Raw genomic sequence first — 23,316 nt, forward strand, 5'->3', positions numbered from 1 at the left:
GTGTCCCTTGGTGGGAGCAGACTGGAACCAGACCCCCAGCCAGCGATACACGGCTGCATCTGGACCCCTAGGGTGCCCGGCCTGGGGGTGGGGGAGCAGTGGATCAGGGGCTGTGGAGCAGCACTGGGGACTGGTGCAGACCCAGCTCCATCACTCACGGGCTGTGAGACCGTGGGTGAGTCGCTTAACTTCCGGGGCCTCCGTTTCTTCCTCTGCAAAATGGAAATGATAGTGACCACCTCATGGCATGGCTGGGGGGACGCAGAGCAGAAAGCGCATGGCCCTGGCCCTGGCTCCGTGCTGTGTTGGCATTAGTCCTGCTGCCGCCGCCACCTGGGGAAGACCTCAGAGATGGAGGAGGGCCCCTCTCCACCTGCCTCCTGGTTCTCTCAGGCAGCCACACCACCCCCTTCCGGCTCTGGCAGGGTCACCAGGTGGGCACACTGCCAGGCAGTCCTGTGAGGCCGGCCCAACCTCCTGCCCTCGTGGTTCCAGCTTGCTCAGCATCCCCGGCTTGGAGCAGATAAGGAGGGTTAGGGCTTTGGCATCGGAGACCCGAATTCAGGTCCCTACCCTGTCCCCAGCTGTGGGACCTTAGGCAAGTGATTTCTTAACTCTCCCGTTTTGTTCCTTAGGATACATTTTAGATTAGGGGGAAAGGTAAAGCCTTCAATTAAGAGAACCCCCACGCCTCCAGCATCCAGCCTGGGACGGGACTCGCAGGGTGGATGGCATTCAGTGCCCCCCTCCCTCCCCAGCCTCTCTGCCTGCTCCTTGCCCCAGCACCGGATCAGATGCAACCCAGCCAAAAGCTCATGCATCTGATCCGCTGGTTAGCGTCTCTCTGCAGGTCTTCCTACTGTTATTACCCTTGAACGTATCACAGATTATAGAGCCGCAGCTCTGGATCCCGGCTCCCCGCTGCAGTCACCCGGAGAGCTTTCAAAACTGCCGAGGCCCAAGCCAGCCTGGGAGAGTCTGACTTGGATTCATTCGGTTGGCGGTGGGGCGGGCCTCAGTATGTGGTTCCAGTGGCCAGCCAGGCTGGACCACCACTGTTTTACAGTTTGACGGCTGATGTAAGTGAGGTCCCGGTGAACAACCTGCTCTTTTCTGCTCAACATTCGAGTGTGCGTTTCTCTCTGCAAGGACGTGTGTGTGACTCTAGGATTCATTGTCTCTGCTGTGAGTGTTTCTTCTTGTGATTGTGCCACATAGGAGTCACCTGTTCACCTGTTGGTGGACATTGGGGTGGTTTCCCACTGGGACAGCGACAATGCCGAATCGAACATTCTAGAACACGTTTCCTTGTCTACTCTGGCCAGAGTCTCTCTTGGGCTTGTGGCTCACCGTGGACATGCTGGGCTTTCCAAATTGTTCTCCTAAGCAGTTGTACCAGTCTGCTTTCCCACAGGGCTTGAGGGTTCCCTTCACTCCATGTCCTGCTTTGGGGCAAGTTTGTGGCCCTTGCTGAAGTGCTTTACTCAGCCATGAGATGGTGGGTTTATAGCCCCCTGGGCTGGCTGGGAACAGCTGGGGAGATGGTTCACATGATGGGCCTAGCAGGGGCCTGACACCCACCGAGCCCCCACACCTAGCCTTTCGCCCTCTAGGACATCCAGGACAGTGACCACAGCTTTGATCCAGCTCTCCTTGGGAGGCATCTCTCAGGGCTGACGGTGGGAAAGGAGACTGTACTGACTTGAACCTCCTCAGGAAGGGGGCATGAAGGAGGTGAGGTGTGGAAAGGGAGGGACAGAGCCTTGTTACACTCTTTGTGTGTGACCACTGGTCCCACTGGCGACCCACACAGCCCTGGCCCTGCCTGCATGGATTTTAGTATACAAAGGAAGACAGACCCATCCCGAGACAGTGACAGCCCAGAGTGTCAGCGCTGGGATGAGGAAGCACAAAGAGAAGCATCAGGGCTAGGATACGGGAGGCACAGGGACTGTAGGAATCCAAAGGAGGCCCCTGACCAGCCTGGGAAGTCAGTGAGGGCTTTCTGGAGAAGGAGACATCTGACCGATGAGAAAGAGTGAGCCAGGCCTAAGAAAGGAGGTGGAAAGAATAGAGCGGGTAGTGGGTACGGGAAGTGCAAAGGTCCTGAGGTCCGAATGAGCTTGGGATGATCAGGTACCATCAAGGAGGCCCAAGTGGCAGAGGAGGCAGCAAGATCAGGAAGGTGGGGACGATGTGGCAGATGTACCAGAGGCTGACAGGCGGAGGTAAGGAGTGTGGATTGCATTCAGTGTGTAATGGGGACTCATTGGAAGGCTTTAAGCAACATCTATTTCCCTTTAATAAGGATTACTCATGTTGCCCTGTGGGGAGTGGATCCTGGGGTGCAGCAGCAGGGAGACCACAGGGAGGCTGCTGTAAGGGTCCAAGCAGGAGATGAGGGTGGATAGGATGAGGGGGCCCACGATGGAGGAGGGATCTGTGTGCTGCCAAGATTGTGAGGACTTCACCCATATATATATTTTAAAGATTTTATTTTTATTTGAGAGAGAGCATGTGCGTACATGGGGGTGAGGGCCAGAGGGAGAGGGAGAGAGAGAATCTTAAGCAGGCCCCACGCCCAATATGAGACTCAATCTCACGACCCCAAGATCTTGACCTGAGCCGAAATCGAGACTGGGACGCTTAACCGACTGCACCACCAGGTGCCCTTACTTTACCCGTATTAACCCATTTGATCTCCACAACAACCTACAAGGTAGGTACTGTTGTTATCCCCATTTCAGAGATGAGAAAACTGAGTCCCACAGAGGTACGTGACGTGCCTAAGGTTACACAGCAGGTGAGTGGCAGAGGTAGGACTTGAACTCCAGGCCTTTGGACTATAGAGTCACCACCTGCGGTGGCTGCCCACCAGTGATTTGGAAGTGGTTTGGGTAAGACAAGGCCACTTCCTGGCCAGTTGGTTCTTACCCAGGCTCCTCTTTAGATGGAAGCTCCTCGGAGGTCAGTTCAGCCTGGGGTATTTCTGGGCACTGGGTCCCTACCTCCCTCAGGGCCCCCCACAACCCCTTCTCTTTCTTCTCCACGGCCTCACCCCTCCTTGTCCTGCTGGCCTGCAGTAAACCAGACTTCCTGGCCAGACGCCGGTCGGGGTGTCCCCAGCAGCTGTTTATCCCATCACCCGAGCCAGGCGGCCACAGTTGCTGCCAGCAGGAAGCAGCCTCCTTCCAAGTCACGGCCAGGGAAATGGGACCCTTCCCGCCCCCGCCACCCTTTCCGGGGCTGGGGCTTGTTTTCTGCCAGATGCCTGGGCCCACAGGAAGGTGTCGGGGGTGGGGGGGGGGCCAGGAGGGTCAGAGGGGAGCTTTCGCAGGTCCCAGGGGAGCCGGTGACAGCAGATGTGACAGAAGCTACCACTCTCGGCAGCCTGTGTCCCGGGGCCCTCTGGTCCTGCCCTGCCTTTCCCCGGGTGCTGCCGCCATCCTCAGGGGCAATGGTGACTTCTCTGCGGGGGCCACGCAGTCCACACTGGTCCCTGACCCCCTAGCTGGGGCGCCTGAGGAAGACCCGGAGCCTCCATGGTCCTCACATTCCTCACCTGTTAAATGGGCTGTTGGGAGGATCGTAGATCGTGCGGTGAAGAGCTCCCTGAGTGGCCTGGCACAAAGTAAGCTTGTAACAATTTATAATTCAACAATTTTAACAATTTCCGTTTCCTTTCTCGCGCCCTGTCCCCTCTGGGCTGCAGCCTCCCCTTCGCGGGCTCCCAGCCTCTAGTGATACTGGACTCACCTGCAGCTCGCGGCCCGCCAGGCGCCAGATGTGTGCTGGATGAGCATCGGCACAGTGGCTTTGTCCAGAGACCCTGAGCAGGAGGTGCTATTAACCTCACTTCTCTTTTCCAGCATCTTCATTTCAGGAAGGCACATTTTTTGCTCCGTGCGCACGCATTACCTATTCCCCTAAATAATAATCGCGCACAGCACAGAAGGGTATACAGCCACGAGGAAATCCTTTTCCCAGCCTGGCCGCCCGTCCCCTTCCCCGAGACAGCCATTGTTCCTGGCGTCTCTTCTGTCTTAGGATATGTGTCCCTGCATGTGTTCTGCCCCCTTTTGTTTCTACCCAGATGGAGCCGACGTCCCACGTTTGCGTTCTCAGCCTTGCGTTCCCACTCCCACACAACGGGACGTGGCCTTGCAGGTTTCACTCTTCAGTTCTGTGTCTGGACCCGGAAATGCTTCCTTGGGCTTTCTGTGGCCGTGTGCCATCCCTGACCCACGTGTGTGCTCGCTGATGGCTCTTCAAGCCCTTCGGGTCTGTCCCTCCTCGGAACAGGGCCACACGCGCATGGGAGCACAGCTCTGGGCGCAGCTCTGGACGTGGGCTCGGGGGTCTGAGATGTGCACCCCGGTAGCTCGGCCAGTAACGTGCAGGCCTGCCCGAGAGCATGAGCCTGTTTGCGCCCCAGCCCAGTGTCTGATGGTCCCCGGGGCTTTCTCACGTGCTGGCCCTGTGCTTGGGCTGGTAGCTGATGCCTTGGCCTTTGCCATTCAGCTAAGGTTCTCGGCGTGGTTCTGATTTTAAAGTGAGTAAAGTGGAGCATCTTTGTGTTTGTTGAAAGCCACCTGGGCTTCCTTTCCCGGGAGCTGTCTATCTGTGGTACTTTTTACTTTCCCTGAGAAGGAGAAACCGAGGCACGGGCTGGAAATCCCTCAGCAAATAAGGGGCAGCTCCAGGCCTGGAACCCAGGCCTGCGTGGCTCCAATCTGGAGTTCCTAACTTGTGTGACACCGTGGAGGCGGAGGGCTTGGGCTCTGGAGCCAGCCTCACCACTACCTGCTGTGTGGTCCCAGAAGAGTCCCTTAACTGCTCTGCGCTTTGGTGTCTTTATCTACATAGTGGAGATGATAACGGTGCCTCCTCAGGGTTGTTCTGAGGCTATAAATTCATCATCATCAAGCAAAATGCATAGTAAGTGCTCAAAGACTGTTAGCTGCTCGGGCCAATACTCTTAGCCTTGTTCTGTATCATTACTATTAACAGGCCTCGTTCTAGTGCTTCCTGTGAGCTAACTTATTGGACGCCCCCAGCACCCCAAGATGTAGGGTGTTAACTATGATTCCCCTTTCATAGGGGAGGAAATTGTGAACCTGGGAGACTTGCCTGGGGTCACTCCCTCTGCCACCACCCCCAGACTAAGCCTGAGGGATTAGAAGGCCCCCCCTCCATTGTGTCTTCCTTCCGGGCTTTGGAGGGGAGCAGCCTGACAGGTGGGGGCGCCGGCGGGGTCCCCAGACAGCGCGCTCCCTCCCAGGCCCTCCCCGCTTCCACCCCCAGGTGCCCAGCCTGGCCCTGGAAACTCCCGATAAAGCAGCATTGTGCTGCGTTTGGGCCTGGCTTCCCCAGGCTGGTTCCAGCCACTCCCACACAACGGGAAGCAGCCTGCTATCCTGGGCCTCCTCCCGCCCTCCTCCTGCTCCCCTCCTGCCCTCCCCTTCCTTCCCCTCCACGGTCCATGTGAGGAATGGGGAGAAAGTAGGACATGGCCGGAAGGCAGGGCTCTTCAGCATATCTCCCTCAGGTGAGGACCCCCCCAGGCACTTCTGCCTCCTCCCTCCCTGGGGACCCCTCCTCTGCTGCCCACGGGGGCCTTCGCCCAAATCTTCCACAGCAGCCTGGCCCCAGATGATCTGACTCTGAGATGCCGTGCTGTGTATATATAGTTACGTACATTTATGATTCTTCTACTTTTAAACCTTTAGTAATTGCAAAGCGTAACGTGCCTCTGGAAATGGGCCTAAGTGCACATGTCAGTTTAACATCATCATGAGATGAACAAACACCTCTCCACACTTGGGGGAAGACCGAACTCTGCACCCTAGGAGCGCCCCCGTCACCATCACGACCCCGGTAGCGATCACTCCCCTGACCTTGGGGGTCACCGTGTCCCTGCCTTTCTGGAGAGTCCCTGCCAGGCGTGCATCCCTGAATTACAGAATGCCACCTTGCGTGCTTTTGAACTTCACAGAAATGGGTCCCCCCGCACGTCTTGTTAGCGGCCGGCTTCTTTCATCCCTGGTCTGTGGGGTCCAGCCACGTGGTTGAGCATGTCCATAGTTCGTCCCCCCTCGTTGCTGTGTACTCTTCTAGTGTGAGAACAACCCAGAGCTGATCTCTCTGTCTCCTGCTGTCTGGGTGTCAATGGCCTTGAACACGTCTGCCCCCGGCATGCGGGCGGGCGTGCACACATTTCTCCAGGGAATTCTCCAGGGAAGCTAGCCCCGGCCCCACGGAGGCCCTTTGTGAGCTCCGTCAGGCAGGAGACCCAGACCCTGGTCCCAGATCCACACGCAGCCAGGTAAAATAAGTCGGACTCCCAAGCCCCCATCTCCCCCCCGGCCCCCCGCCATGACCCTGTCTCATTAACAGGCGCCCCATCCATCCTCTCGATCGATTGATCGATTGGGCCAGGAGTCTGGTGGCATCCTGACTCCTCTCGTCTCCTTCCTTCACAGTCACGATGGCAGGAAAGCCACCTGCTCTACCTGCAGAGCAGAACCTGGCACCTTTCACTCTTCCTCCGTGGCAGCCCCTACTTAAGCCACCCTCGTCTCCTGCCTGGACCGCCTCCCCACTCCCCACTTCCCCATTGCGCCCCCTGCCCCCGCAGTCTGTCCTCACATGAAGCTAGAGGGAGCTGGGGTCAGATCGCATCACCGCCCTGCTGGGGACCCTCCTGTGGCTTCATCTCTGGGGGGGGTGGGGGTGGTCATGAGATCCTGGCCCAGCTTTCCTGCGAGCTTCCACTCCTCTCCTGCCATGCTGTTCCTGGAATATTCCAGGCCGGGTCCTGCCTCAGGGCCTTTGGTTCACGCACTTCGTCTGGGACCTGCCACTCTTTCCCTCTTCCACCTTCCCGGGCTTGAGTTTCTTTGTGGCACTCATCATTACTACTTACATTACACTATGATTTGTGGGTCAGTTGGCTTCTTGTCCTCCCTGCGTCTCATAACTTGGCTTCATGGGTTGGGGGGTGGTGGCGGGAGACCCTTACTGTGTTCCTTGCTTGTGGGGACCCCTACTGTGTCCCCAGCTTGATGTGTATGTGCCGGGGTGGCTCAGTAAACGCTGGCGGACCGAATGTGAGGGTTCCGGAAGGAATGATAAGCCCTGAGTACACCCTGCCGCAGTGCATGGTGGGGGATCTGCCCCGAGTGAGGAGGGAATGCCACTGGAAGGGTGAGCAGGAGTTGGCTGAGGGAGGGGAGGGGAGGGGAGGGGAGAGCGCGGGGACCTCTAAGGAACCGAACGGTGGCTCACATCCCTATTGGTTCTGTGGTCGGTCTGGATTTGAACGCAGACGGCCACTCGGGGCCTCTCCACGTCTCTCTTGTTCTTCTCTAGAATTGAGGCCACTCAGGTGTTCTAGGGCATCTCTGAAGCTCTGCTCCTAACATACTTAACGCCAGTGCCTGGGGTATAAATATGAACGTGATTATTTTTGTTTTTCTCCTACATATACTCTGGAGTGCCTGGCCCTTTGTGGCCTCCAGGGACCCAACGGTTGGTGGATAAACAGCTCTAGTTGCTACCCATTTAGCGTCTGTCTCTTGGACTCTCAGCCTTCTGGGGCATCCCTGCTCCGAGGCAGGGCAAGGCCTGAAATGACCTCGGGTCTGGGGACTGAGTATTCCTTAGGCTGATTAATAGGGAAAACTAATTGAAGGTTTGCTCTGTGCCAGGCCCAGTGCCCCGCGTAGCACTCCCCTGCGTCTGCTCAGTCCTTCCAGGGACCCCAGAAGGTGGCTATGACCATTCGGCCCATTTCACAGACGGGGAGGGGAAGGGTGGCACTCGTGGTGAGTGCTAGCCCATCCTGCAAACTGGTGCTGAGCAGATCTGGCCTTAGCTCCTCCAGGTGCGGATTTGCATTTCCCTCGTGGCCTGTCAGGTGGAGCAGCTTTTCACCTGTCCCCTGGAACGTCTGGAGCTCCTCTCTTGTGAAGAGCCCATTCATGTCACTTGCCTATTTCCCATCTGGCTGTCTGCATTTTTATTTGTTACTTCTTCGAGGTAAATCCTCGGTTCTGGATGAGAGCCTTTGTTTCGAAGATGCTATAATTCTCCCGGCCTGCTGTTCATCTTTTTGCCTTCTTTATGGTATCTTTTGATGAACAGAAGCACTTAATTTTAATATGGTCAAATATATCACTCATATCCTTTAGAGTTTTAGAATTCTGCTTCTCACCTTTCTTCGTCCTGGAATTGTGTGTGTGTGTGTGTGTGTGTGTGTGTGTGTGGTGTGTGAGGTAGGCATCCAGTTTCATATTTTTTGCCTGGATCCCCCATCATCCAAGGACCATTTACTAAAAACAGACTGACTTTTCTCCACGGTCACTCTTACCATAAATCATGTGTCTGTGTAAGTGAGTCTGTTGCCGGATGCCCTGTCCCTTTCTCTTGCTCTTCTGGCCTGTTCCTGCATACTACCACCCAGCCCTCATTTCTGTCGTTGATAAGAAGTTTTGATCTTGGGGAGAGCAAGCACTCCTACTCGTTCTCCTTCAAGAGTGTCTTGGCTATTCTTGGCTCTTTGAATTCTATTTAAATATTAGACATGCATCTTGTCACAGACACAGACAAGACATTGAGTCTCCCAGTCCATGAATGTGGTCTATCTCTCCATTTGTCTTCTCTGATGTGTCTCAGGAGAGTGCCACACTTTTCCAGCACTGTCCTTGCCCACTTTTTGGTGGATTTATTCTGAGGTAGTTTGTGATGTGGCCGGGGGAGTCTGTGCCTGCCCCTCCCACGAGGCACCTTGCATCCTAGGTTTGGCCTTTGCCGGGTAAGGGTCACATTAGGGCCAGGAGCCCCCTGCCCTCCTCCCCCAACCCTGCTTCCTCCCTGGCACCACTCCTAGTCCCTGGCAGAGGGTGGGCAGGGTGCCCGGAGAGGAGGTTGTAATTTTCCTGAATGATTTCAAGGGCTAATTAAAGGTTTTCCTTGACTAATCAGCTTACGGTTTAATTATCGGGGAACAGGCTCAGGGCTGCGGGAAGCAGCTCTGGTAGGGTCTCCTCACAGCGTGGCAGGAAGGAGCCAGGGCCCGGCCCTACCCCGCGGGGGTGGCAGGACCGGGGGATCCCCTGGCACTGTCTGGGGGCCAGCTGGTCTTCTCCATCCCCGTGAAAGAAGACAGGGGGGCGGGGAACCAGCAGGTGTGGCTGAAGTCAGCACATGGGGGTTGGCGGGGCGGCGGGCGGGGGGGGGGTGGCGCTTCTCTGCTTGAAATCCATCCACGTCCCCTACTGCCTGAGAGAGGGCCCAACTTGGTCCCTCCCCTGCTGGACCAGGCCCTGCCCCTGTCTGTTTGCACTTTAGCCTTCCTGACCTTTGTTAAGTGCTCTCCTCTCGTGTGTTCTTTGTGTCTTGACCTAAAGGTCACCCCTTCTGGGAAGCCTTCTCAGGTCACCCCTGCCCACCCAAGCAGGTGATAAGCTCTGTGGGCTCCTTGTCGGCTGTCAGGGTCACTCACTCCACCACTGATAAGCGCTCAGTGAAGGGGACCCCTGGGCCGGGCCCTGTGGTCCAGCATTTGAGTTGGAAGGGACCCAAGAGGAGAAGGGGTTCAGGCCTGGCGCTCCAAGGAGAAGGCTGGGAGCGGGGATTCAGGGCTGGGAGACCTCGTGCTAGCTGATGCCTTCCCAGGGGAGGCTTCCGCCTGGACCAGACACAGAATGGGCTCCTGGGAGTTCTCGAAGGGGGAGGGGACCCGGAGATGGCCGTGCCAGGCCCGGCTTCATTCCTTGCATTCCTCAGCAGGCCCCAGACTCCCCGAGGCCCAAGGTGGGGGAGGGTGGGCGGGCAGAGGGGCAGAGGGGGCCTCCTGGGCACTGCCCCTGCCCCTGCCCGTGGTGGGGGCAACCATACAGTACCCCAAGCCTAGACCATTTGAATCCCAGTCTCTGGCTATGGGGTTTGAGCATTATTTGGGGGTTTTTTGGTTTTTTTCTTTAAGCTCCCAGTGTGACTAGCTGGGATGAGAGCCACTGGCCTCCAGAAATGATAGCAAATATGTTCACTTTTGCAGTGTTTGGGGTACTTTCCTAGGCTCCTGACATAGCGTGATTGAGCCACGTCATCCCCACAAGCACACAGTCGAGTTACAGACGAGGCCGCGGAGGTCCAGAGGCTTCCATGGGCGCTGCAGCCTCTGCCGCTGTCCTGCCTTCCATGCCTCGGTCCTCCAGGCTCCTGGCAGGCCGCCTTCTCTGTCTCCGTCCTCTCCTCCTCTTTCTCTCCATGTCTCTGCTTTCTGTCTCTCTCCCTCTTTCCCGCCCTTAATTTCTGCTTCCCTCCTCCGCCGGTCAAAGCTTCCCTGGCTTCCCCTGTTAGCCAGGATCCCGCTGAAGCCACAGAGGGAGATGGTTCCCACAGGCCCAGGACGGGGATGGGAAGGATGCGATGTCACCTTGCCAACCTCCCTCGCTTCTGCTGGCACCTGGAGTGGGGGACGGGGGGGGGTCACGCGTCCCACTGACATTCAGGGGTACTGGGACCGGCTTTGTGACCTTGAGGGAGGACTGCCCAGGCAGGCGGACCCTGACATGACGGAGCCTGTGACCCAAGATCCTTCTGTGGGCCCACAGTGTCATCTGTGGCCGGTTACCATTTCGGGCTCCCGTGGGGTGGCCCGAGGTTTAATTTTGGCAGAGGCTCGTGCTAAGATGTGACTGTTGCAGGAGGCTTTACTATTCGACGGGAAGGAGGGGGAATGAGTCCTGGGCTCACTGGCCACCTCTCCCGCATCGCCTTGGGGCAAGGGCTCCCCATTGGGCCTCTCCAGCTCTGACAGAGCCTCTCTGTGGCCTCAGGCCAGGCCTGGAGCCCCAGATTTCTCAGCCTTGGTTTCCACATCTGGAGCAGGAGGAGACGGGGTCCTCCCGCCTCCCTGGTAGCTGGGAGGAGTGAGTGAGTCAGTGGCGTGTGTGACGCTCAGCACAGCGCTGCCATCGTTATGTCATTATGGTCGCCTTGACCGTGACCGCTGTTACAGTTATTAGAGGCAGGACACGTGTTTGGGATTCAGTAACAAAGATTCACCCAGTGAGCGATCTGTAATTCTTCGCTGTTATGATCAGTTCACATTTCCTTTTGCAGAATGTTTAAAACCTTTGTATAATGGAAGTGGTCACTCATGCTCGGGAGAATGGTCTCATGCCTTCCCCACGTCCCCTGTCCCCATCACTGTCCCCGATGTCCCGCAATTACCAGTGATGACCAGGCTTTTTCATCTGTAACCCAAGCCCCACCTCCCTGGTTATTTCAAAGCAGTTCCCATACATCATATACTTGAGCCATCAATTTTTCAGATTTTTCTCCTCTAAGAGATTAAACAGTCCAAGAAAACAAACCCCACAATACTGTTGTCACAGGAAAAAAAGAACTGGTGATTCCTTAAGATCCTCACATTTCCCCCCAATTGTCTTATCATCCTTTTTCAATGTGTTTGTTTGATTTGGAATCCAGACAAAGTCTGCGCTTTGCGTTTAGTTGACAGGTCCCTTAAGTCTTCCGTAGTCTATAGGATTTCTCGCATCGGCGCTTTTGTGTGCTTGCTGTTTGCCTTGTGTATCTGCCAAAGACCCTCATCCTTTGTCCCCTCGAGTTTTCCAGAGTCTGGATCCAGCCGATGAATCCTTGTGGTGTCATTCGACTTGTTTCTCTGTCCCCTGCGCTTCCTGTAAATTGGGACTTAGTTCTAGGGGCTTGATTATATTCGGGTTCTGTTTCTTTCACCGGTGGTGCTCTATGTGTGAACTTCAGGTCAACATTAGTGCCTGGGTCACTTTTAAAATAAATTTAGGGGGCGCCTGGCCGGCTCCATCAGTGGAGCATGCTACTCTTGCTCTTGGGGTTGTGAGTTCGAGCCCCACGTGGGGTGTCAAAATTACTGAAAAAAATAAAACTTAAAGTAAGATAAAATAAAATAAATTACATTAAATTAAGAAAATTGAGTAGATGGGAAAAAAAAATTCTTCCCTTGCTTGTGGTCAGACTGGTACCAGATCGAGCAGAGGGGCCTGAGGACCGAGGGTCAGGAACTGCGGGGGCCTGGGAGCCAGGGGCTGGGTGTTAGCCTCCAGCTTCCACAAACCGTCTGTCGTAGGCGTGCACAGCTTTGGGCTCCTGCTTTGCTGGGCTCCTGGGCCCCCGGCCAAGAGCCCTCTCTGCCCCCCAGCTGCCCCATCCTTGACTGTGCCCGCTTCAGCTGGCCTGGTGGTTATCTTGAGGCACGGAACCACCCTCCTACCCCGGCTGTGTCCTTGGCCTCGCTTTCCCCTCTGGAACGCGATGGGGGCGACAGCTCCCCCGGAGGGCTGTGGTCAGGACTCGGGCGGACGGAGACCGTACAGAAAAGGGCGTGATGGCTGGTACGCGCTCTACAAGCCACTCATCCTCTGCATTTAGCGCAGGCCTCTTTGACCTCAGCTTCACCACTTTTCCCTTCTGGCCACGCTGGCCTCCGTGCACATTCTGGCACGTGTCAGGCCGGCTTCGGTCCTTGGGCCTCTGCGGTGGCCCTTCCCTCTACCCTGAACATGCTTCCCTGGCTCGCCACGTGGCTTCCTCACGGCCCTCTGGTCCGGCTCCGGCGCCAGCCCCCTCGGGGCCCTTCCCTGTCCTCTCCCTCTCATTGCATAGTTGCATACTCGTTTGTTGACTTGGGTTTTGTCTCCTCTCCCCCACGGGAATGTCAGCTCGGGGGAAGGGGGGGCCTCTCTCATTTCCTGCTCTGTCCCCAGTGCCTGAAACTGTGCCTGGCACACAGTGAGCACACAGTACAGTCGTGGAGCGCATGAACGAGCGAGAGAAGAGCATGGTTTAGTGAGTGGATTGGGCCCGGGTCAGACCTACCGCGGACTCCTGGCTCTGATATACACTGTGACCTTGGGCCGGCACCTCCCCGCTCTGAGCCTTACTCTCCTCCTCTGCAGCCCGGGGGTGTCCACAGCACCCTGCTTGCTGCCTTGTTTGGCCCTAGCGTGGTGCCCAACAGAACGCTCTGTAGCTGCGTCTCCAGCATCTGACCCAGATGAGCCAGCCAGGGGCTGCCCCTGCCTTGGGGGTGCTTTAAATCTTAAAGAACTCCTCCCACTCTGTGTGAACGGGCTGCTGGTGCCCCAGGGCGGGTTGGGGCAGGGACACCGTGGATAGGTATGTTCCCATGGCCAGACAGGCTCCCTGAAGAGTGTGATTCCCACAGGACACAAGAGTGCCCGGGATGTGGGGAGACGTGGAGTTGTGGCCGCCTCGGGGGGCTCCAGGGCCGGCTGCTTCCAGGCCTGTCTCCCTGGCAGGAAACAGGCCAAGAGCTGCAAGGGGCCAAGGAGGACTGCTGTTCTGATTATGGTAGCAGTTTACAGCTTTCGGGTGTGTGTGCGTGTGTATGTTGTGCATTTGTGTGTTGAGAGAGAAAGAGAGAGGGCTCAAAAGAGAGAGATTGAAGGTACACGTGCGTAGAGACTAAGCTCCCAGCTGTCAATCACTGCCCCTGGTGTTTGCTGCACGCGAGTCTCAAATAGGACATGCGTGGAGAATGTACGTAACTCCCTGTTCGGTTTCATGAATAATTATCACGATCAAACATATGCCATCTTACGACCACTCAGATCAAGAAGACAGGCATCCCCAGCACCCCAAAAGCCCCCTCCTTCCTGTGCTCTTTCTAGCCTTGGCAAATAAATGCAACCCCCCTTTTCTTCCTTTTAATGGTCGCCTCTATTTTTGTGCGAGATATCCGATGCCCCCAGGGGGACACAGTCACCCGACGGACCCCCCCTTGGACACTCCTGCCCTGGTTCGAGCCCTCAGTGCCCACCTGCATGTATGCGTGCCTCGCTCCCCCTCGCTGCCCCCCGCCCCCCACAGTTCCCGGCTCCCACGTTGCTCTGCAGCTTTTAAAACCGAGCGTGATGGTGCTAGACCGCCAGCACTTGGCTGTCACTTGCTCTCAATATTTTGAAGTTTCTCCAGGTGGATAAACAAAGCCCCGTGCCCCTAGGAATGTTCTCCAGTGTGGGTCAGAGCTGCCCCCACCCAGTAGCCAGATGAAAGCAGCCCTGCCCTGGTGGGGTGTCAGGAGAGCACTCTGGGGGGGTCGAAACCACTGCCTCATGCGACAGTGGGCATTTTCTGTCCGTGGAGGGCACTGCTGGCTTCTCTGGTCGCCAGATGGGATTCAGTCACAGGCCCTTGACATGTACGGGGTCTTCCCCGAGCACCTGTAAGGGATAAAGGGGCCTCTGGTATCATCCTGGGTCCGCCTGTCCCTCCGCGTGGGAACGGATGGGGGCCGGGGGCCGGATGATCTCTTCTCGGGCCTGCCCCCTGGACCCCTCTGCTTCCCCTGTTAGCCGGGCTCATCCGGCCTTTTGCGGAGAGGCCCTCGGGATGGAGAGTACTAGCAAAGGCTCTGGGTGCGGAGGCCTGGGGCTGCTCCCCGGCTCTGCCACTTACTCACTGGGTGACCTTTGGCATGTGGTAGCTTCCCCCTGTGGGCCTCAGTTTCCCCATGATAAACGGGATTGTATAAAGGTTATTTCATCCATGTAGGGCACTTAAAAGAGAGTGGCACTTAGAAACCTCATCATGAGTGCTAGCTGTGGATATTACTGCCCTTATTGCCATTCACTCATTCATTCTGTAGATGCTTACTGAGTATCTCGTCTGCCTCCGGCCCTGCCCAAGAAGGGCTGGTGACCTGTCAGCCCATGGTCTTCCCTCAGGGAACTTGCGGTCCAGTGATGGAGACAGACAGACACAGCACCAATCATGACAGCCCAGAGTGACCTCAGGGGGAGTACAGACCACTGTCACCGCTGTGGTGGAAGAAGCCCAGAGGACTGGGCCTAGGAAATCAGGGAAGCCTTCCTGGAAGAGGAGACAGCTGAGCCGAGGGCTGAAAGAGGAGCAAGAGTTAGTGTACGGAATGGTGTTCCAGGGAGAGCGAATAGCGTGTTCAAAGGCTAAAAGGTGGTGTTTCATAAATTATTAATATTTTAAGTGAAACTTTCTATTTCGAGATAACCATAGATTCACTGGCAGTTTAAGAAATAACACAGAGAAAGCCCCTGTTTCTTCCGTGGTGACATCTTGCAAAACTCTAGTGAGTATGAGACCACAACTAGGATAATGACATTGATACAGTCAAGATACAGAACATTCCATCACAAGGATCCTTCCTGATGCCTTTTTATAGCCACATCCCCTCCCTGGCATGTCCCCAACTCCCAGCAACCACTCGTCTACCCGTTCTCCATTTTTATAATCCTGCATTTCAAGAATGTGATGTGTTACAGAACAATTTTCACAACCATAATGTAAAGAACTGTAACGATAAAGAGAATTTAAAATATAAAATTAAGCAAAAAAGTTTAACATTTCAAAAAAAAGAATGTTATGTAAATGGAAGCTTTTTTTCACTCAGCTTCATTCTCTGGAGATTCATCCAGGTCATTGCCCAAATCAGTAGTTCATTCCTTTTTCTTGCTGAGTATATTCCATGGCATGGGCGTACCACAGTTTAACCATTCACCCGTTGAAAGACATCTGGGCTGTCTCCCTCTGGGGGGCTATGACAAATAAAGCCGCCATAAACAGTTGCGTACAGGTTTTTGTGTGAGCATAACTTTTTGTTTCTCTGAGACGAATAACCAGAAATGCAGTTGCTGGTGTAGAGAAATTGGCAAACTGTTCGGCTCTACCATTTTACATTCCCCCCAGCAGCGTGTGAATGAACCAGTTTCTCTGCATCCTCACCAGCATTTGGTGTTGCCACTGTTTTTGATTTTAAGCCGTTCAACTGGGCAGGTAATGATAACTCACCGTGGCTTTAATTTGCCTGTCTCTAACAGCCGATGGTGCCTCACATCCTTTCATGGGCCCATCTGCCATCTGGGCATCATCTTTGGTGAAATGTCTCCTCATGTCTTCTGCCCATTTTCTACCTGGATTTTGGGGGGTTTTTACTGTAGAATTTTGGAGTTCCTTCTCTCTTCAAGATACTACTCCTTTGTCAGATAGGTTTGCAAATATTGTTTCCCCAATCCATAGCTTTTTTTTTCCCTCTTCTCGTGGACTTCTGCAGAGCAAAAGTTTTTTTAATTTTGATGCAGTCTACTTTATTAATTTTTCCTTTTGTGGATCTTTTGGTATCAAGTCTGACAACTCTGTGCCTAGCCTTAGATCCTGAGGGTTGGTATGGTTGGTTGCTTTCTGAAAGTTTTCTAGTTTTACATTTGAGTCTGCTCCATTATAAGTTAACGTAGGTACAAATCAAGGTCCGTTTTGGGGCATGTGGATATCCAGCGGTTCCAGCACTGTGGAAAATGCTCGTTCCTCCATCCAGTTGCTTACGCCCTTTTTTTTTTTTTTTTGCCAAAAGTAAGTTACCACAGTGAGCTACCACTTCACACCTACCAGGATGGCTATTCCCCAAAAAAGGGAAACTCACAGGTATTGCTGGAGTCCTCATGCGTCGTGGGCGGAAACCTAACATGATGCAGCCGCTTTGGAAAACAGTCTGGTGGTTGTTCAAACGGTTAAATATAGAACTACCTGATCACCTAGCAATCCTCCTCCTAGGTGTACATCCAAAAGAATTGAAAGCAGAGACCTGGACAGATGCTCGTACACTGGCGTTCATGGTTGCGTTATTCACTAGCTAAAAGGTGGAAGGAACCCAAGTGTCTGTCAACAGATGAGCAATACACATGATGTGATAGATGCACACAGCAGAGTATTATTCAGCCACAGAAATGAATGGGCTTTTGAAAAAACTCTACAATATGGCTGGACCTTGAAAACGTTACGCCTGGTGAAATAAGCCAGAGGAGAAATGTTTTAAGCCCCCACTTATATGAGATGACCTAGAATAGGCAAATTCACAGAGATGGGAGAATAGAGGTTGGGGGTGGGGCTGGGAGGCAGAAGGGAATGGGGAGCCATTGTTCAGTGTCTGCAGGGTTTTTGTTGGGGAGGATGAAAAAGTCCTGGGTGTAGATGGTGATATTCACGAGACTGTGGCCGTCTTTGATGCTGCTGAATTATGCACTTTACAAATGGTCTAAATGATAAATGTTATGTATGTTTTACCACAAAGAAGAAAAATTAGTGTTTAAAAACCAATGCGTGTATTTGTGGGGGTCTGTCCGTGGGCCCTGTCTCCTGCTCGCTGACCCGCGTGTTTATCCACACTGAGTACTCTGGCCATGTGGGTGAGCCTTCACATGGGGGGGGGGGCGCCTCCCCCTTCTTCTGTTGCTGAATTTAGCTATTCTAGGGCCCAGGGGCCTGTCATTTTTGGAGTCCCTCGCAGGCTCCCTCGTGTGGCAGGTGGCTCTGTGGTTTACCCAGTTTCAGGGTCACCCCCGGCACCTGCCTCGTCCTCAGCCCCCATATCTGATTCATTGACAGGTGTCGCTTTTTCTTGGTAGACATAGCTCCGGTCTGTCCCCGGCTCTCTCTGTGTCCCGCCATCCCGGCTGCCTTCATCGGTTGCCTGGAGCAGTGCCGCCTCTTGTCACTTGTCCCCACACCCACTCAAGCCACCGTGGTCTCGTGCTCCGCCGACAGGGCGGCCAGAGTTGTACCTTCCAAGTGCGGACCTGTCCCCAGCACCTCGGCTGGCTCCCGCCCTCTCGGGCCTGGCTCCCCCACACCCTGGTCCCTGCAGCCAGCCCTTCTCAGCTGGGATTTCACAGTTCATTTGTGTGACGCTTGGCTAGAGGCCCCACCAGGCAGGGACCGTGCTGCATCCCCACCCCAGCCCTGGTGGCACACGGTGGCCGCACATCGGATTTCTGTGGACAGAATCCCTGACGGGGCGGGGGGGGGGAGGTTGCATGCTGCGGGCACCCATGGCCCGAGGAAATGAGCCCGGAGAGGTGGGGAGAGGCTGGGGGTACCTGGGGAGGAGGTGGCTTTAGCTGTGTGGGCCCTGGTAGGGTTTCAGCAGGAGAGGGACATAAACTGGATTTTCCAGAGGTCTCCCTGGCCCTGGGGGAAACTAGGCTTTGTGGAGACACTTGGCAGGCAAGGAATTCTGATGGCTTCTAGAAGGATGAAAGGATGTGTATCCTACGAAAATGCAAATGGAAAGTAGGCTCAGAGGGGCCAGACTCCACCTGTCTGACTGGCCAGGAGCGAGGGGAGCTTGCCTGCCGACAGCCTGGGCAGGGAGGCTGAGGGGCTGGGGCGGAGCGGGGCGGGGGGGGGCGCGGGCAGCCCTCGCTTGGGCAGCTTGGTGGTCATGATCCTGGCCCACAGCCGCACTGGCCCACCCGTGAGGTGACATCTGCACCCAGGTGTCGCTGCCGCCCCGTTTGTGAGAGCAAGAGGCCCGAAAGCACCTACCTGGCCCCGTGCGGACCAACTCAAGGCACAGCCGCCCTTCCCGGCCGCTGCTAAAGCAGCATGGCCTTGCGCGGGTGTGGGCTTGGAAAATCACTAAGACGTAGGTATTTTTTTCTTTGTCTTTAACATCGTAAATTTAAATTGTTCGTGCACACGGTGCCAAGCGTATGAAGCATGAATGCGTAGCATAACGAGTTTACTGTAGAGAGAAAACCCATGTAGCCTCCCCCCAGGTGAAGAAGGAGGGGGTGCCCCCCGCCAGAAGCCCCCCTCAGGCCCTCTCTTCCCCAGAGGCAGCCCCTCCCCCGACTCCGGAGGGGCCTGCTGCCTTGCGCTTCCCTTGGGTTTTGCCTGCTCTGTACGTAGCCCCTAACGGCAGCTTTCATTTCGCCTAGCTTTGAGCCTTTTCTAAACAAAGTAGTAAGAGGTACTGTTTGATGTTTTGCTTCTTCGTTTTTGGTATTCGTGCCCCTGTATATTCTCACTGTCGTGCACCACTCCGTGGGGCCAGGAGGTCCCAGATCATCATCTGTGTCCCTGAGGACAAGCGCCTGGATTGGCTCCAGTCTCTCCAGCTGATTCAGACCGAGCTGCAAAAACCTCCCCACACGTGTCCCTGAGGCCAGCGGGCCTAGATCTGCTCAGCTACATACCCAGGAGAGCGCATTCTAGGTCCCGAGGGAGTGTGCCTGGGAGAGCATCCGCGAGGTCCCCGGGCTGTGCCTTCCCCTCCGCCGGAGGCTGCCAGGCTCCTCCCCGTGCCACCTCTGCAGGCGAGCCAAGGAGTGTTTTTGAGAGAAGCAAGGTCAGAATGGTGTGCGCGGTGTGCTGCCATTTATGTCTTTAAAAAAGGTGTGCAAGCGCGTTTGTGCACACACATCCACGCACACACGTGTGGGCTCTCTCAGAAAGGAAAGAAAGGACACTCTACTAGAGGTTGCCTCCGGGGCTGAGCTTGGGCCACTGGGGAGGGTGCTCCCCTGTCACTGTTTACCGTGTGGGGCCATTGGCTTTTGAACCATGTGCCCGGATCCTAGGATCCTATGGAGACAGACTGAAGGAAAGGAAAGAAAGGGGATGGAGCCCAGATGTGGCAGACTGTTAATAGTTGAGAACCCGAGTGACGAACTTCACATGGGTTTATTGGTTTGGTCTCTATTTGGGGGTATGTTTACGAAGTTTTTTTATAACAGTCTGTTCAGTGCAAGATGATCCTAGAGCAACCACTCCTCGCTCCGAAGCCTGGCCTGGGGAGCACTCCTTGCTTGTTTCCATTGTGACTTCTGGGGAAAGGGTACTCCCTCCTCCTCCCCACCCCTCCCCACCCCTCCCCTTGGGACCTGGTTTCCCTTGGCTGGCCATAACTGCCCAATCCTGACTGCCTCCCCAGCCAGAGCCCAAACCTGCCTGTCCGGTCTGGGAAGGTCTGGGCGCCCACCCACTTGGCTCCTCTCTGGGTGGCCGCCTGACAGGTGCTCCACCCCGTAGAGGAGGGAGTGGCCTGGGAGCTGGGACTTCTGGGGTCTCCTAGACCTGCCCTGCTGTAGCCCCAGGCCCAGCCTAGGTCCCACTGCGAGCCCCTGGCTGGGTGGGCAGGTGGTAGGCAGGAGGAGGATGTCCAGGACCTTGGGATTTCCAGGACCTTGGAGCCGGTGCAGCCTCCCGGGTCCCAGTGACAACGTCCTCTGGGAGTTGGCTGCAGTGGGAGCAGTCTTGGTAGAGGTGCCAGAGCAGGGGGTGGAAGGACACAGGCGTCTCTATCCACCTGCCTGCCTGGGCCACTTGCTCATTGTTCTCACGGGCTCACTGTCGACTGGGCGCCGGTCCTGGGTCACCTGTGAGAACCTGAGAACCTGGTCCCTGCCGTTCACAGGACCCCCCGGTTGGGGAACATCCCTACTCAGATATCAGCCCCTTGAAGCAGGGAGTTTCGTCTAGTTCACTGCTGAATTGTCAGGGCCTCCAACAGGCCCGCCTGGCAGGTGCTAGGAGCTCAGGGAATGTGTGACCGATGAGGGGAGACGGACATCTGGAGGGGTCAGCCCTGACATGGAGTCTAGAGGAGGTACCAGACCCAGCCTGGTGTCAGGGAGGGCTTCCTGGAGGAGAAGACGCCTGAGGCCCTGAAGGTGACTAGTGATGAAGCAGGCAGCCCCTCCCTGCCCCCCACGTCCCCTGTCAGGGGGAAGACAGACAGATAAGCACAAAAGAAACAAATTTCACCCAGGGAGCTCTGACCTGGGCCCTGGAACACTTTGCTGAGGAAGTAAGATCTGGAGGGGAAGGGAGGCGTGAGGCAGAGGTGGGGCGGGGTGTGCACACCCCTCCAAGAGTTCCCCTGTCTGAGCATCTTTTTCCTCTGTCTGGAATGGGGGTTCTGGGCAAGCTAGCCTCATGCTCAGAGCAGCTGCCTGGGAAGCCTGGTGCCCAGCCCCCTTGCTGGGTGCCTTGGGCAAGTCTCTCAACCTCTCTGGGCCTCAGTTTCCTCCACTGTAAAATGAACCTGAAGAAATACCTATCCCTTCAGGGTCTTGGTGGGGAAATGACTTAATGTGTGTCGACGCTAAGAGCAGGACCTGGCTCAGGGTAAGTTCTCTGCGGAGTTGGGCCCCTCACTTTTAGGTTAGTTGCATCCTGGCATGGCTGGCGAGACGAAGCCAGCAGGGTGTGCAGGGGCCCCAGCACCCCCCCCACCTTTCTCCCTCCCTGTTTCCACCATTCACAGCCACCAGCCCCACTTCCACACCTAGAGATGGCTATGTCTGGGGTCCACTCTGACCTGCCCCACGTCTAATGAGAGAATGGGGTGGAGCAGGAGAGGCCCCCTTCGTGCACCCTCTCAGTGTTCTTGCTAGAATCACCGGGTTGGGGGGTGGGGGGGCCAATACGGCAAGCTCTGGATCTCCAGCCACCCCACCGCATCAGAGAGCCCACCCATCACTGTCCCTCTGTCCAACCCCCCGGCCCGGGCTGTCGTTTCAAACCTGGCCGCGCTGCCAGCCACTCTCAGCCACTTAGCCCCGTGCGGTGTGGTCTCTGCTTCCCTGGCTCCTGGCGCCACGCCTGGCACGGGGGTGTGCAGGTGGTGGGGGGGGGGGGGGCGCGGACCCTGTCGAAGCAAGGTCTGGGGCTTGCGCCCTTCCCTCTGCTGGGGCAGTGGGTGGCCCAGTGGCCCAGGCTTTCCGGGCTCGGCCCCTCCTTCCCTCCGTTCCGCCCTCCGCCCTCCATGGACCAGAGCCACAGGCAGCTCAACTCCTGCCAGGGCAGGGCCTCGGCACCACCCACCGCCAGGGAGGCCGGGGTGCGGAGCCAGCCAGCTCTCCTCGGTGGGCGCCGCATCCAGGGCCGGAGGAAGCCCCTTGATCCCCATGCCTGCTCTGCCCGCTGGAAGCCTGTCTGCTGCCCTCTCCCACTGAGGGTGGCCCGGGACAGAGGAAGAGGATGGTGGAGGTGAGCGGACCCTGGCCTCGGGCAGACAGGGAGGAGAGGGAAGGAGAGGGGAGGACTGCCCAGGGCGTGGGAGGGCAGTCCTGCCGCCCACACGGAGGAGCCACCGAGCCAGTGTCAGCGCGTGCTCGGGGGACCACCCCTTTCTCGGGGCCAGGGGCGAGGTCGCCGCGTTTCCGTGTCTGGAGGCAGGTGTCTGCTGGCGCTTACCACGCGCCTCCGTGCGGGTCCCTGAGCGCCTCCGGGGGAGCTCAGTCCTGGGGTCTGGTCCGCAGGGGGGTAGTTCGGGGGGGCTGTGCCTCACTGGGTCACCCTGGATGACCCTGGAGTTGATGGTGGGCCTGCCTGGGTCTCTTGTGGGGTCTCATTTCCTCCTGTGTGTGGATCTAGGGTTGTGTGGGTCTTGTGGCCTAACTCCGTGTCTGGCGGAGTGTACCTGGGTATGTGTACGGGGTCCTTTCTAGGTAAGTCAGGCGGTTAGGGAGCATCTGGGATTGGGTACATGCTCGCGTGTGCCCGCGTTTTGAGGTGGTGGCAGCTCTGTATTGTGTATATTGTTGGTATGTGTTGTGGGTCTCTTTCGGGAGTCTGTGCATGTCTGGGGGTGTGTGGGTCTTTATACCTTTTGTGGAGGGGGTCCTGGGCCCACGGCTTCTTCAGGGACCCAGCTGTGGGCTGCCCGATTGTTCCGACCTTTCCGTTCCAAGAGGTTCCTCCGAGCCAGGCCCGTCTTTCTGACTGCTTCCCCTGCATTCTCCCACTGAGGCCACGAAGCTCGGCAGGCTCTCCTGGGGCTTGTGTCCCACAGGCGGGGACTAGGGCTCAGGGCGGGGCGGGGGGGGGTGTCCTGTCCTGTGCCAAAGCCCCTGTAGGGCACCGTGGGGCGGCTTCACATGCTTCAGCATCGAGGGCTCCTGTGTGTGTGTGTGTGTGTGTGTGTGTGTGTGTGAGAGAGAGAGAGAGAGAGAGTGCGCGAGCGAGCAGGAAGTTGTGTGGCAGGGGACGACTGGAGTGAGGGGGGTGCCCTGGGAGGGCTCTGGAGCCTCTTTCCTGCCTGTTAGCCCCTCCCCCCTTCCTGCCCTACCTCGGGGGAAGAATGAATGAAGTCTGATCTGATTTTCCTGGTCCCTGGGGGCTCGCCCACACTCTCAGGTTTGTTGTGGCATCCATCCCCACCCTGGGCACCCCTGGGGGGTGACGGATGCCAACAGTGCCCTTTGTGTCTGTGCCCTGTTGGGCCTGGCCGGGTGGGGAGGGGGCATCTGAGCCTGGGGACTGCCAGAGGAGCCGCTCGGCCTCCCTGGGGGCTCGGAGCACCGGCCTGGCTGGGCCCAGGAAATACCTTCTCTTCATTCAGCCACACTGTCTGAGCTGCGCCCCACCTGTGTTGGGCAGGGCTGGGGACACAGGGTGGCTGAGATGGCCCCGGGCGCCACTCGGGGAGGAGGGGCTCCCAGTGCAGACAGCGCAGCCCGTTCTGCT

The 23,316-nt window shown here is 56.6% G+C and overlaps 1 protein-coding gene across 3 annotated transcripts in view; it reads left to right on the forward strand.

Annotated features, from left to right (window-relative positions):
- Positions 1-23,316, forward strand: part of PAK4 (p21 (RAC1) activated kinase 4) — a 41,018-nt gene that overhangs the window by 2,578 nt on the left and 15,124 nt on the right. The window contains exon 1 of one of the 3 annotated variants that reach the window (XM_081806863.1): positions 21,679-21,837. The exons of the other annotated variants lie outside the window; for them this stretch is intronic. The gene's annotated coding sequence lies outside the window, so the exon portion shown is untranslated. Of the gene's footprint in view, positions 1-21,678; positions 21,838-23,316 lie in introns of those variants that run through there. 3 annotated transcript variants of the gene reach the window in all.

Source organism: Leptonychotes weddellii, chromosome 16, assembly GCF_054177405.1.
Source record: "Leptonychotes weddellii isolate Sample4059 chromosome 16, ASM5417740v2, whole genome shotgun sequence".
NCBI classification, from domain to species: Eukaryota; Metazoa; Chordata; class Mammalia; order Carnivora; family Phocidae; genus Leptonychotes; species Leptonychotes weddellii.